The sequence below is a fragment of the Aotus nancymaae genome, unplaced genomic scaffold (genome assembly GCF_030222135.1).
Source record: "Aotus nancymaae isolate 86718 unplaced genomic scaffold, 86718_ANA_hifiasm-v0.15.2.pri h1tg000007l, whole genome shotgun sequence".
Taxonomy (NCBI): Eukaryota; Metazoa; Chordata; class Mammalia; order Primates; family Aotidae; genus Aotus; species Aotus nancymaae.
Window position 1 is genome coordinate 17,172,262 of NW_026988418.1, and position 12,502 is coordinate 17,184,763.

A 12,502-nucleotide genomic window follows, 5' to 3' on the forward strand; every position below is an offset into this window, starting at 1 on the left:
CCTCTTTAGAGGCTGTGCCAGGCCTTGTACTGAGATGAGATGAATGAAGCATGGCGCTGCTCCCTGGGGAGATGGACACCCAGTGTGACCATCACTGACATGGACAGGGCAGCAGAATGTGCCACCCACTTGGATTCAGGGCCTCCTGTGCAGCAAACACTGCTTTAGGCCCTGGCAAGGCCCTGCTTCCCATGGACTTCTCCTTCAACTCAAGTCTTCACTCGTTTCTTAAATTTATTTTTATTTATGTATTTATTTATTTGAGACAGAGTCTCACTCTGGAGTGCAATGGCGCAATCATGCCTCACTGCAGCCTTGACCTCCCACACTCAAGCAATCTTCCTGCCTCAGCCTCCCAAGTAGTTGAGACTACAGGCACATGCCACCCTGCCTGGTTAATTTTTTTTTATCTTTTGTAGCAACAAGGTTTCACTAAGTTGCCCAGGTGGTCTCAAACTCCTGGGCTCAAGCAATCTGCCCACCTCAGCCTCCCACAGTGCTGGGATTACAGGTGCAAGCCACCATGCCTGGCCAAGTCTTCATTCTTGAGCAAAATAACACAAAGAAACTGAGTGATCAGAGAAGGCCCTTTTGGGAGGTGATATTTAAGCAGAAAAGTCCAGAGTCCAGCATGGGCAGGTGAGCACACCAGGTGGAGGGAACAGGTCATGCAAAGGCCCTAACGAGGGGATGAGCTCCCTGTGCCCATGGAAAGGTCAGTGTGGCTCAAGTGCAGCAAAGGAGGCAGGGTCCTGTGAAGGACAAGCAGGGACACTGCATTTGGCTCAGAGGCCAGGGCAGAAGAGAGGGCAGATGGAGGACTTTCAACAGAGACACTGTCAAACGACTGACATCTTAAGTCGCATTTACAGAAGCTGCTGGGTACAGCACACAGAGAGGCAAGGGTGGCAGCTGCAAGACCAACGAGGAGACTCCTGCGACCACTCAGACCAGGCAATGTGCACAGGTTTGGGACTGAGGCAGGGACGCCGACAGCAGGCAGCGAGAAGGAGCTGCCGGTGCAGGGAGACAGCCAGGGCCCGCCAGGAATGGTCACTGTGCCTGATGTTACTGGAGGCACAAGTGAGCTGGATGCAGACAGGGTGACCAGGTCTGGCCCCATGGAGGCCGTGGAGGATCTGGCAAGAGCAATCAGTGGACTGAGGAGGACGGAGAATGGGAAGTGAGGGAAGAAGGGCTGCAAACAGAAGTGGAGAATCAGGCAGTGGCAGGAGGGGGTGACACGCAGGAAGGCATGGTGGCTTTGCTTTTTGAGCCGGCAGTTCCTGGAGCACAGCTGTAGGGCAGTAGGAATGACGCCCGGAGAAGCCGAGAGTCGCACTGCAGGGGAGGTCACTGTAGAAGCACAGCCTCCAAGGAAGAGGGAGGGTGGATGCAAACAGCCTGGGATGGTCTCGCTGTTGATAAAGGAGGGACATTGCTGGCTCCTCAGAGGAGGGGGAGACAGGGCTTGGAGAGCGTTCGCCAGAGCTCTGAACTCCCAGATACAGACTGGGCTCTTTTGGGGTGCTGTGTCTCCTCTAGTACCATTTGACAGATAGCTACAGGAGGTTCATCTTAACCAGGCTAGAGGCCCAACAGTGAAAACAACAGCGGGAAGGGAGGCAGGAGGTGGAGGGTGTTTGGGGAGGTGTGATTACAATGAACACTAAGCTGGGCAAGGAAGGCAGTGAGGACACGTGGGTGATCAGTCAGGGAAAGGGGAGGGTCAGTATATCTGACATCCTTGTAAGGCCGGAGAGTCATCACCGGCATGTGAGGAAAAGCCCCAACTTGAAAGAAGGCCAAACAATCAACAGGTGGAACTCAAATGAACTGAATGGAAAACAGGAACACAGGGAACAAGGAAAAAGATGGTTTAAAATCCTAAAAATCTCCTCAGAGAGGTATGGTAAGATATTGCATCCATAAATGGAGACAGAATGCATAAAAGTGCTTTTGCAAACTAAAAATAACTAAAATAAAAAAGAAAATGGGAAAAAAAGTCAAAGAAACTCTCCGAAAACAGATCAAAAAGACAGAGAGCTAGGTATTATAAAAACATAAGAAATGTAGAGGATCAACACAGAAAGCCAAACCGGCAACTGGGGGATTTCTAGAAAGCAGCAGTAGAGAAATCGTATGAAAACAAATTTCAAAGAACTAGTACTCTGTCTAGAACTGAAGGTCATGAGTCTCCAGAAATAGTGGGCCCACTAAGTATCCAGTCCAATGAATGGGAAAACCCCCACATCAATAGAAAATTTCAGAACACCAGAGATAGACAGAAAATTCATAAACCATCTAGAAAATTGATGGGGTAGAGTGGGGAAAATGCAGAATCTAGACCAAATATCAGAAATTGGCATGGCATTGGACTTCTCAACAGCAATGTGGAAAGCTGGAAGACAATGGGATTTTCTCTTCAAAATTCTTAACAGGAATCAAGAATGAACTGCCATTCACAATTGCTACAAAGAGAATAAAATACCTAGGAATACAACTAACAAGGAACGTAAAGGACCTCTTCAAGGAGAACTACAAACCACTGCTCAACGAAATAAGAGAGGACACAAACAGATGGAGAAACATTCCATGTTCATGGTTAGGAAGAATCAATATCGTGAAAATGGCCATACTGCCCAAAGTAATTTACAGATTCAATGCTATCCCCATCAAGCTACCAATGACCTTCTTCACAGAACTAGAAAAAAACACCTTAAACTTCATATGGAACCAAAAGAGAGCCCACATAGCCAAGTCAATTCTAAGCAAAAAGAACAAAGCGGGAAGTATCACACTACCGGACATCAAACTATACTACAAGGCTACAGTAATCAAAACAGCATGGTACTGGTACCAAAACAGAGATATAGACCAGTGGAACAGAACAGAGGCCTCGGAGGCAACACAACATATCTACAACCATCCAATCTTTGACAAACCTGACAAAAACAAGCAATGGGGAAAGGATTCCCTGTTTAATAAATGGTGTTGGGAAAACTGGCTAGCCATATGCAGAAAGCAGAAACTGGACCCGTTCCTGACACCTTACACTAAAATTAACTCCAGATGGATTAAAGACTTAAACTTAAGACCTAACACCATAAAAACCCTAGAAGAAAACCTAGACAAAACCATTCAGGACATAGCCATAGGCAAGGACTTCATGACCAAAACACCAAGAGCATTGGCAACAAAAGCCAAAATAGACAAATGGGACCTAATCAAACTCCACAGCTTCTGCACGGCAAAAGAAACAGTCATTAGAGTGAATCGGCAACCAACAGAATGGGAAAAAATTTTTGCAGCCTACCCATCTGACAAAGGGCTGATATCCAGAATTTACAACGAACTAAAACAGATTTACAAGAAAAAAACAAACAAGCCCATTCAAAAGTAGGCGAAGGATATGAACAGATACTTTACAAAAGAAGACATACATGAGGCCAACAAACATATGAAAAAATGCTCATCATCACTGGTCATTAGAGAAATGCAAATCAAAACTACATTGAGATGCCATGTCACGCCAGTTAGAACGGCAATCATTAAAAAATTTGGAGACAACAGATGCTGGAGAGGATGTGGAGAAATAGGAACACTTTTACACTGTTGGTAGGAGTGTAAATTAGTTTAACCATGTGGAAGACAGTGTGGCGATTCCTCAAGGACCTAGAAATAGAAATTCCATTTGACCCAGCAATCCCATTACTGGGTATATATCCAAAGGATTATAAATCGTTCTACTATAAGGACACATGCACACGAATGTTCATTACAGCACAGTTTACAATAGCAAAGACCTGGAACCAACCCAAATACCCATCGATGATAGACTGGACAGGGAAAATGTGGCACACATACACCATGGAATATTATGCAGCCATCAAAAACGATGAGTTCGTGTCCTTTGTAGGGACATGGATGAACCTGGAAACCATCATTCTCAGCAAACTGACACAAGAACACAAAATCAAACACCACATGTTCTCACTCATAGATGGGTGTTGAACAATGAGAACACATGGACACAGGGAGGGGAGCACTATACACTGGGGTCTGTTGGGGGAAATAGGGGAGGGACAGCAGGGGGTGGGGAGTTGGGGAGGGATAGCATGGGGAGAAATGCCACATATAGGTGAAGGGGAGGAAGGCAGCAAATCACACTGCCACGTATGCACCTATGCAACAATCTTGCATGTTCTTCACATGTACCCCAAAACCTAAAATGCAATAAAAAAAAATTCTTAACAGGATCCATCTGATGCTAGACAGCCCGAGTTCAAATCCTAGGCCTGCCACTTACCAGCTGTGATCACAGCCAAGGTATTTACCTCACTGGGTCTCAGTTTCCTCATCAATAAAATGGGCATAATGATAATCTCTATCACTTCTTTGATGTGAGGATGAATTAATCCATCTAAAGCAGTGAAGACAGTGCCTGGCACGTGGTAAGCATTTAAAGTTTTGCTCTTATTAAAATAAGCCAGCCACACTATCCATCAGCAATGAGACACCTTCAGACATACATACCTACTCACCTTTCTCACCAAGCCATTGCAGGATACGCTCCAGCAGCTTATGGGGTTAAACCAAGAAAAAGGAAAAGACAATGCAAAGAACATTTCCCCTTTTAGGGGGTGCCCAGCATCTGAACACACTTATTCTACTAGGAAAATCACTCACCTTATAAGGCAAAACCCCCACTTCACCCAACACACACACACACACACACACACACACACACTCGCTGAAAATGTCAGATCCTGCAGCTCCTCTGTCTCTGCTTAAATGTCATCCTATCCTGACTGCACTGTAACAGCAGGCCTCCATTGCCCTTCCCTGCCTTCTCTCCATAGTCTGCATAGCCTGTGCCATCACTTGGCAAACTTCAGATTTAACTTGTTTACTTGATTATGGTGTCTCCCCCACTCTTGAATGTACGCTTCAAGAGTGTAGACATTTTTGCCTAGTTGCTTATCTTCCCAGCATCTAAAAGAGTGCCTAGCTCATAACAGGTGCTTAACAAAAATTTAAGAAAAAAAGTTGCTTTCCAAGCCTCCCATGCAGCCAAGGTACAGGCACATGACGTAGGCTCTGCCAATTCGAAGCATCCACCCAGACCATGATTCCAGAGAGATGGCTCTGGTCCACTCTGGAAAAGGTGACAACAGAGAAGTCAGCTACCGCCCCCACTACAGCAGCAATGCAAGCTGTGCCCCGGAGCCCAGCGGCATTTTCACTGGACAGCCCTGTGGTGGGATTTGGGATAAGGTTCTTGGCTATGCAGTTTCCAAGCCTGAGTCTCCAGTCTTACAGGAAATTCTGAGAGCTACTCAGCGTCGTTTTAATAAAATCTCTTCTCTGCCTAAATCAGTCAGTTTGTGATATATAGTAAACCAGAATTTGGGGGACAAAGGAGAGTTTTGAAGAGAAGCCACAGGAGGTCTGCAGGGAGTAGATGTGCACTACAAACCAGTTTGCACTGTGGGAGAGATGAAACTTACAGAAATTAAGAGAAAATTCACAGGAATTTGACAGACCAATGGAATATCTGGGGGGAAATGGTAACAGCCCCATATAAAATATAAAACTAAGTAAATGAAAAAAGAGGTCATATGTAACCTCACGAAAACAAAAGGTTGTACTAGAAAGGAAAAGTTCTGATGGTACACGACTTGATTTGATATCCCGTTCCAAACATCACCACCATGCTGAAAAAGTAGACTCCAGAGGGTGCTATAGAAACAGCTTTACCATCCCCAGCTCAGGCCACTACCACTCTCCCTTCTAAAACTCCATCTGCAGCCTTGTTCCCCATCCCCACCCCTACTCCTATGAAGTCTGTGGAAGTCTGGAAGTTCCCTTAACTCTGTGGATCATTCCTAGATCATAGACAATCGTCCAGATTCTTTTTAATCCCAAAAACAGTCTCACCTTAGTAATTAAGATGTCCTGACGGCTGGGCATGGTGGCTCACACCTGTAATCCCAGCACTTTGGGAGGCTGAGGCAGGCGGATCATGAGGTCAGGAGATTAAGACCATCTTGATCAACATGGTGAAACCCCGTTTCTACTAAAAATACAGAAATTAGCTGGGTATGGTGGTTCATGCCTGTAATCCCAGCTACTCAGGAGGCTGAGGCAGGAGAATCGCTTGAACACGGGAGGCGGAGGTTGCAGTGAGCCAAGATCACACCACTGTACTCCAGCCCAGGTAACAGAGCAAGACTCATCTCAAAAAAAAAAAAAGGTTTCTTTTCCTGATTAACAATCTCAACTCTGACCTTCACAAACGGTCAAACTTCCCTCCCCTCAGGCCTGCCAGGGTCAATGTTTCAGACCCCGACCCTGTCCACTGGAGCGCTTTGGACTCGCATGCTTAGTGCCCACTGTGTTCCCCGGCCACTTCTATGGGGTCCCAGGGAGCTCCCCTGGTTGGCAGGCACCCTCATGCATCCTGTGGGACACTTCCAGCTTCTCACCTCTACCTGGCAAGAAGCTCTCTTGGGCAGGATCCGTTTGAAAACAACCACTTCGCGGGTCCCTTGAACACAGCCTCTGCCCCATCATTAGCAGAAACAGTGCAGCCACCTCTCCTCTCTCTGCCACTAGGCAGGGGCTCCAACCACAGCCTTTTGTGTTCCATATTTCCAGGCATGGATCAAATGCATCACTGCCCAGCTTCCAGGGCTGTGCCCAGTTCTCTGAGTGATCCTCTTAGAGCCCTTCTCTCTTGAGTTGAGGTAAGGAAAAAGTGTCCCTTCCCTGCCCACCTGGCAAGGGAGAAGAAAACATCACAGCTTCTCAACAATTCTCTCCGAAGAAATCCTCTCTGTGGGCTCTTCCACCTCAACCCTTTCATATCCTCTTCCACCTCAACCCTTTCAAATGGCCAGGTAAGGATCTCAAAATCAGAGTTGAGTTTACGCACCTGCAGTCCTGCTTTGGAATGCAGTGGCCATTGCCTACTGCTAATATCCATTGTCTTAGGACTTGGCCACACCCACAAGGCCTACATTAATACCCCGTGTTACACGTAGTCCCAGTGGGACACTGCTTTACCCCAAGAATTGTGATGCAGCTGGGGCAGGAGGAAGGAGGGAGGGGTAGTGCAAGTAAGATAGGGGTGGAGTAGGAGTTGAAGAAAATGAAATCTTCTGTGGAGAAAGGAGAACGCTCAGACATTGCTTGTGGGAGTGTAGGACAGCCATTATGGAAAACAGTATAGGTCAGGCATGGTGGCTTACGCCTGTAATCCCAGTACTTTGAGAGGCTAAGGCGGGTAGATCGCCTGAGGTCAGGAGTTTGAGACTAGCCTGACCAACATAGTGAAATCTCTTCTCTACTAAAAATACAAAAAAATTAGCCTGGCTTGGGGCCGGCGCCTATAATCCCAGCTACTTAGGAGGCTGAGGCAGGAGAATCACTTGAACCCAAGTTGCAGTGAGCTGAGATCGCGCCATTGCAGTCCAGCCTGGGCAACAAGAGCGAGACTCCATCTCAAAAAAAAAAAAAGTATAGAGGTTCCTCAAAAAATTAAAATTAGAGCTACCCTATGATCCAGTAATCCCATTGCTGTGCAAAAATCCAAAAGAATGGAAATCAGTATATCTGAGGCCGGGCACAGTGGCTCACACCTGTAATCCCAGCACGTTGGGAGGCTGAGGCAGGTGGATCACCTGAGGTCAGGAGTTCGAGGCCAAACTGGACAACATGGTGAAACCCTGTTTCTACTAAAAATACAAAAATTAGCCGGTGTGTCCCCGTGCACCCATAGTCCCAGCTACTCAGGAGGCTGAGGCAGGAGAACTGCTTAAATCCAGGAGGCAGAGGTTGCAGTGAGCCAAGATCATGCCACTACACTCCAGCCTGGGCAACAGAGCAAGGCTGTGCCTCAAAAAAAAAAAAAAAAAAGGATATCTATGTCACCATGTTTATTACAGCACTATACCCAATAGCCAAGAAGGGATCAACCTAAGTGTCCATCAATAGACAAATGGATAGAGAAAATGTGGTATAAATACATAATAGAAAATTATTCAGTCATAAAAAAGAATGAAATTCTGTCATTTGCATCAACATGGATGGAAATGGAGGTGGTTATGTTAAGTGAAACAAGCCAGACACAGAAAGAAAAATATTGTATGTTCCTCATACTCATACTTGGGAGCTTAAAAAGCTGTTCTCATGGAGGTAGAGGGTAGAATGGTGGTTACCCCAGAAAGGGTGAGGGGAAGAAAAGAAGAGAAGTTGGTTAATGGATACAAAAATAGGCAGAAGAATAAGATCTAGCATTTGGTAGTACAGTAAGGTGACTATAGTTAATAGCAATAGTTCAAAATAGCTGGAGGAGAGGAACCAGAACGTTCCCAACATAAAAAGGGGGTGAATGTTTGGGATGATAGATGTCCTAATTGCCACCTTCAATCATTACACATTGTATGCATGTATCAAAATACCACACCTGCTCCAAAAATATGTACAACTATTATATATCACTTTTGTTAACTTGGATCACAGATGCTTTATGTAAAGGTCCATCTCAATTTACATGTGGCAGCACAAAATAAAGCACCAGATCGTGACACACCATTTCCATCGCAAGCGGTCGAATCTAACATCCAAAACCCGGCGAGCAGCCAAACAGCGCAGCCTCCGGGCCTCCTGCTCGGACTCCAACAGGGTCAGCATGCCGCCCTCGGCACGGGGCCTTTTACATTGCGGATGCTGGAGTGGCTCGTGTCATCCATAAATTCCACGTGCACCTGCGTGCACTGAGAACGGGTCCTGCCCAGGACCTTGGTGACCCTGGCCAACTTGACAGGCTGCACACGGCTGGTATCCATGATGGCGGCTCGGCAGCAGTCTGGTGGAGCTATATATCATATTTTAAAAAGAAATAAACGAAGTTCTGAGCCTTGGCAACATAGTGAAACTCCTTTGCTACAAAAAATACAAAATTATCTGGGCATGGTGGCGTGTGTCTGTGGTCCCAGCTACTCTAGAGGCTGAGGTGGCAGGATCACTTGAGCCCAGAAGGTCCGGCTGCAGTGAGCCGAGATCACACCACTGCACTCCAACCTGGGTGACAGAGCAAGATCCCATCTCATTAAAAAAAAAAAAAAAAAGTTTCTGGCACACAGTAGGTACTCTGTAAAAATATATTAAACAACTGAAAGAAACAAACAAAAATCACTTTTTATAAAATAAATTTTTATTTTTAAAACAAACTTTTTATAAGATAAATAAAAATCATTTATTGAATGAATGAAAGGAAGAAAAAAAAGATAAATCCTCATGTGTCATAATAGGAAGCCAGTAGCCAGTAAGTATACTTGATCTAGAAACAGGAGCAGAAATCTTATTTAGGGCGACCTAATCCCGGCTCTACCGCTCACCAGCTGAACGTCCCTTTCAAGGCTTCCACGTTTGTTTCTTCATCTGCAAATCGGGGATAGTAACAGCAACTCCTTCCTAGGGCTGCTGGGAGAATGAAAGGAATTATGTTTGTAAGGCACCTGGAGCATGCCTGGACGGTAAACGCGACAGGGTTACCTTCCACTGTTTTTATTTGTGTAACTGAGATATACAGAAGAAAATGCCAGAAAAAAAATGACTGAGGTGAAGACCAGGCTGTTGTGCTATCCAGATGCACACAGCTGGTGCCCCCTGGAGGTGGGCACCATAGCAGCCCTGGCCGAAGGCAGCTGCCTCTCCGGAGGGTGACAGTGAAGGAGGGGGGCTCTCTCTAAAGCCTTATTTTATTAGGTGATTTTAAAAACTATGTTTGGCATTATTTTGCTAAAAATAAAAGTTTATTTTTAGAATGTTAATAAAACAAGCTCCCACAATAGTAATAATAACAAACGATGGGACTTGGTGAATGATAAAAAGAAAGCAATGAAGGAAAAGACAAAAGAAAATCTTGGAAATGCGACGTAAAATTCAATTTTTTATTCCAAAATCATCATAAAAATGTATTAAGACAGCAGATTCATAAAAATACTAGTAACAAATTTGATCAACAAAGGCATTAACATACTTAATGACAGCACTTTAAAAATCTCAGTTTTAAAAATTTTATAAGGAAAATATTCAGATGCCCAACATAAACAACAATTTGCAAAAGAGGAGATAAGAACTCTGAATCAACACACAGTATCTGTTTGATCATACTAATAATCAAACAAATGTATAATAATAACCAGATGTTATTTCCATCTTCAAACTGGGAAAATTTTGAAACACTGGTGAAGATACAGTGCTCTGAGACAGCAATGCCTGCAGCTGTGAAAATCAGTGTACCCTTCCCAAAGAGCTATGTGGTAATATGTGTTAAATGTTACCACCCTATAGCCTAGTAATTTCCACTTCTGGGAATCTCTACTTCAAAAATAATCAGAAATGCAAATGAAGATTACTATATAAAGATACTCACTGCAGCATTAGCTTTACTGGGGGGAAGCTGAAAATTCTGAACCGTTATGCCCATGCAAGTAATATATACACATATTTATATTCACATAAACTATCTCTGAGAGGCCAGACAAAAGACAGAAGAGGAAGGCTCGCCCTAAGGACCCTTTTTGGACCTTCTAAATTTTGGACCATTTTAATATATCACCTATTCAAAACACTTCAAAAAATTTAATAAAACGTAATATGCAGGCCAGGTGTGGTGCCTCACTCCTATAATCCCAGCACTTTGGGAAGCCGAGGCGGGAGTATTGCTTGAGCCTAGGAATTCAAGACCAGCCTTGGCAACATGGTAAAAACCCGTCTCTATAAAAAAAATTAGCCAGGCGTAGTGGCGTGTGCCTGCAGTCCCAGCTACTTGGAAGGCCGAGGTGGGAAATCGCCTGAGCCTGGGGAGGAGGAGGCTACAGTGAGCTGTGATTGGGCCACTGCACTCCACCCTGGGTGACAGTGAGACCCCGTCTCAAAAAAAAAAAAACACAGTAGGCCAGGCGCAGTGGCTCACGCCTGTAATCCCAGTACTTTGGGAGGCCAAGGCAGGTGGATCACTTGAGGCCAGGAGTTCAAGACCAGCCTGTCCAACATGGTGAAACCCCATCTCTACTCAAAATACAAAAATCAACTAGGCATGGTGGAGCATGCCTATAATCCCAGCTACTCCGGAGGCTGAGGTGAAAGAATCACTTGAACCTGGGAGGCAGAGGCTACACTGAGCTGAGATTGAGACACTGCACTCCAGCCTGGGTGAGAGTGAGACTCCTCTGTCTCAAAAAAAAAAAAGTAATATGTTTCTGAATGTTTACAAAGGATGTTAATAACATAGAAAAGGTTTATTATGTTCAATGTTAAGTTTATTATTTATTTCTTTATTTTTATTTATTTATTTATTTATTTATTGAGATGGAGTCTCACTCTGTCACCCAGGCTGGAGTGCGGTGGCTCAATCTCAGCTCATTGCAACCTCCGCCTCCCGGGTTCTTCAAGCAATTCTCCTGCCTCAGCCTCCCAAGTAGCTGGGATTACAGGTGCACACCACTACACTCAGCTAATTTTTGTATTTTTAATAGAGACAGTGTTTCGCCATGTTGGCCAGGCTGGTCTCAAACTCCTGACCTCAGGTGATCTGCCTGCCTCAGGCTCCCAAAAGGCTGGGATTACAGGCATGAGCCACCGCACCTGGCCTTAAGTTTAAATGTAAGTATGTAAGACTATATTCAGAATGATCTCAATGATGTAAAACTATACTAATACACAGACAAGCATAGAAAAAAGACTAAAAAGAAACCTACCAAAATGCAAACAGTAATCACTACTGAGGGTGAGATTCCGAGCAAGTATTATTTCTGTCTTTCCATGTTTGCATATTTTCCAAAGCTTCTACAGTAAGTATATAGTACTTACATGTGTGGAAAAAATAAAGAGTATTAAATTAAATTATCTTTAAAGGGTCAGCCACTTCCCAAAGAAGGACTAGGAGTAAAAACTAAGTAATTTGTTAAAAGTCAGGAACCCATAAGAATAAACCAATATGCTGCCATTCCCATCTAAGCTGCTGCTCAGGGCACCGTCAGCATGTTTCCAATTCCAGCGATGAGCTGGCTCTGGGATACCCACTAAGGAACCAGCAGAAGCCTCCCACCTGGGCCAGCCACTCAAATGCCACCTCTCGTGGAAGAGTGCCCTCATGTCTCTTGTCAGTGCTGTCTTATGAACACTCTGAGAATAGGACAGACCCTAGGACTCACATGCACATCTCCAACAGGAGGCAGGCCTAGTGACCAGCATACCAGCCCCATCTCAACGCTTCTATGGCCATCTGCTCACCCTCTCAACTGGAGGCTCCCCAAGGCAGATGTCAAGGATGCTAGAGAGCCTAGCATATGACAATAGTATTAGGAAACAGGTGAGGAACAAATGAATAAATTAAAGAATGATATTCCAGACTAATGCTGTCCAACAGAACTTTCTGTGATGGAGGAAACGCTCTACATTTGCATTTTCCAGTAATGGTAACTACTAC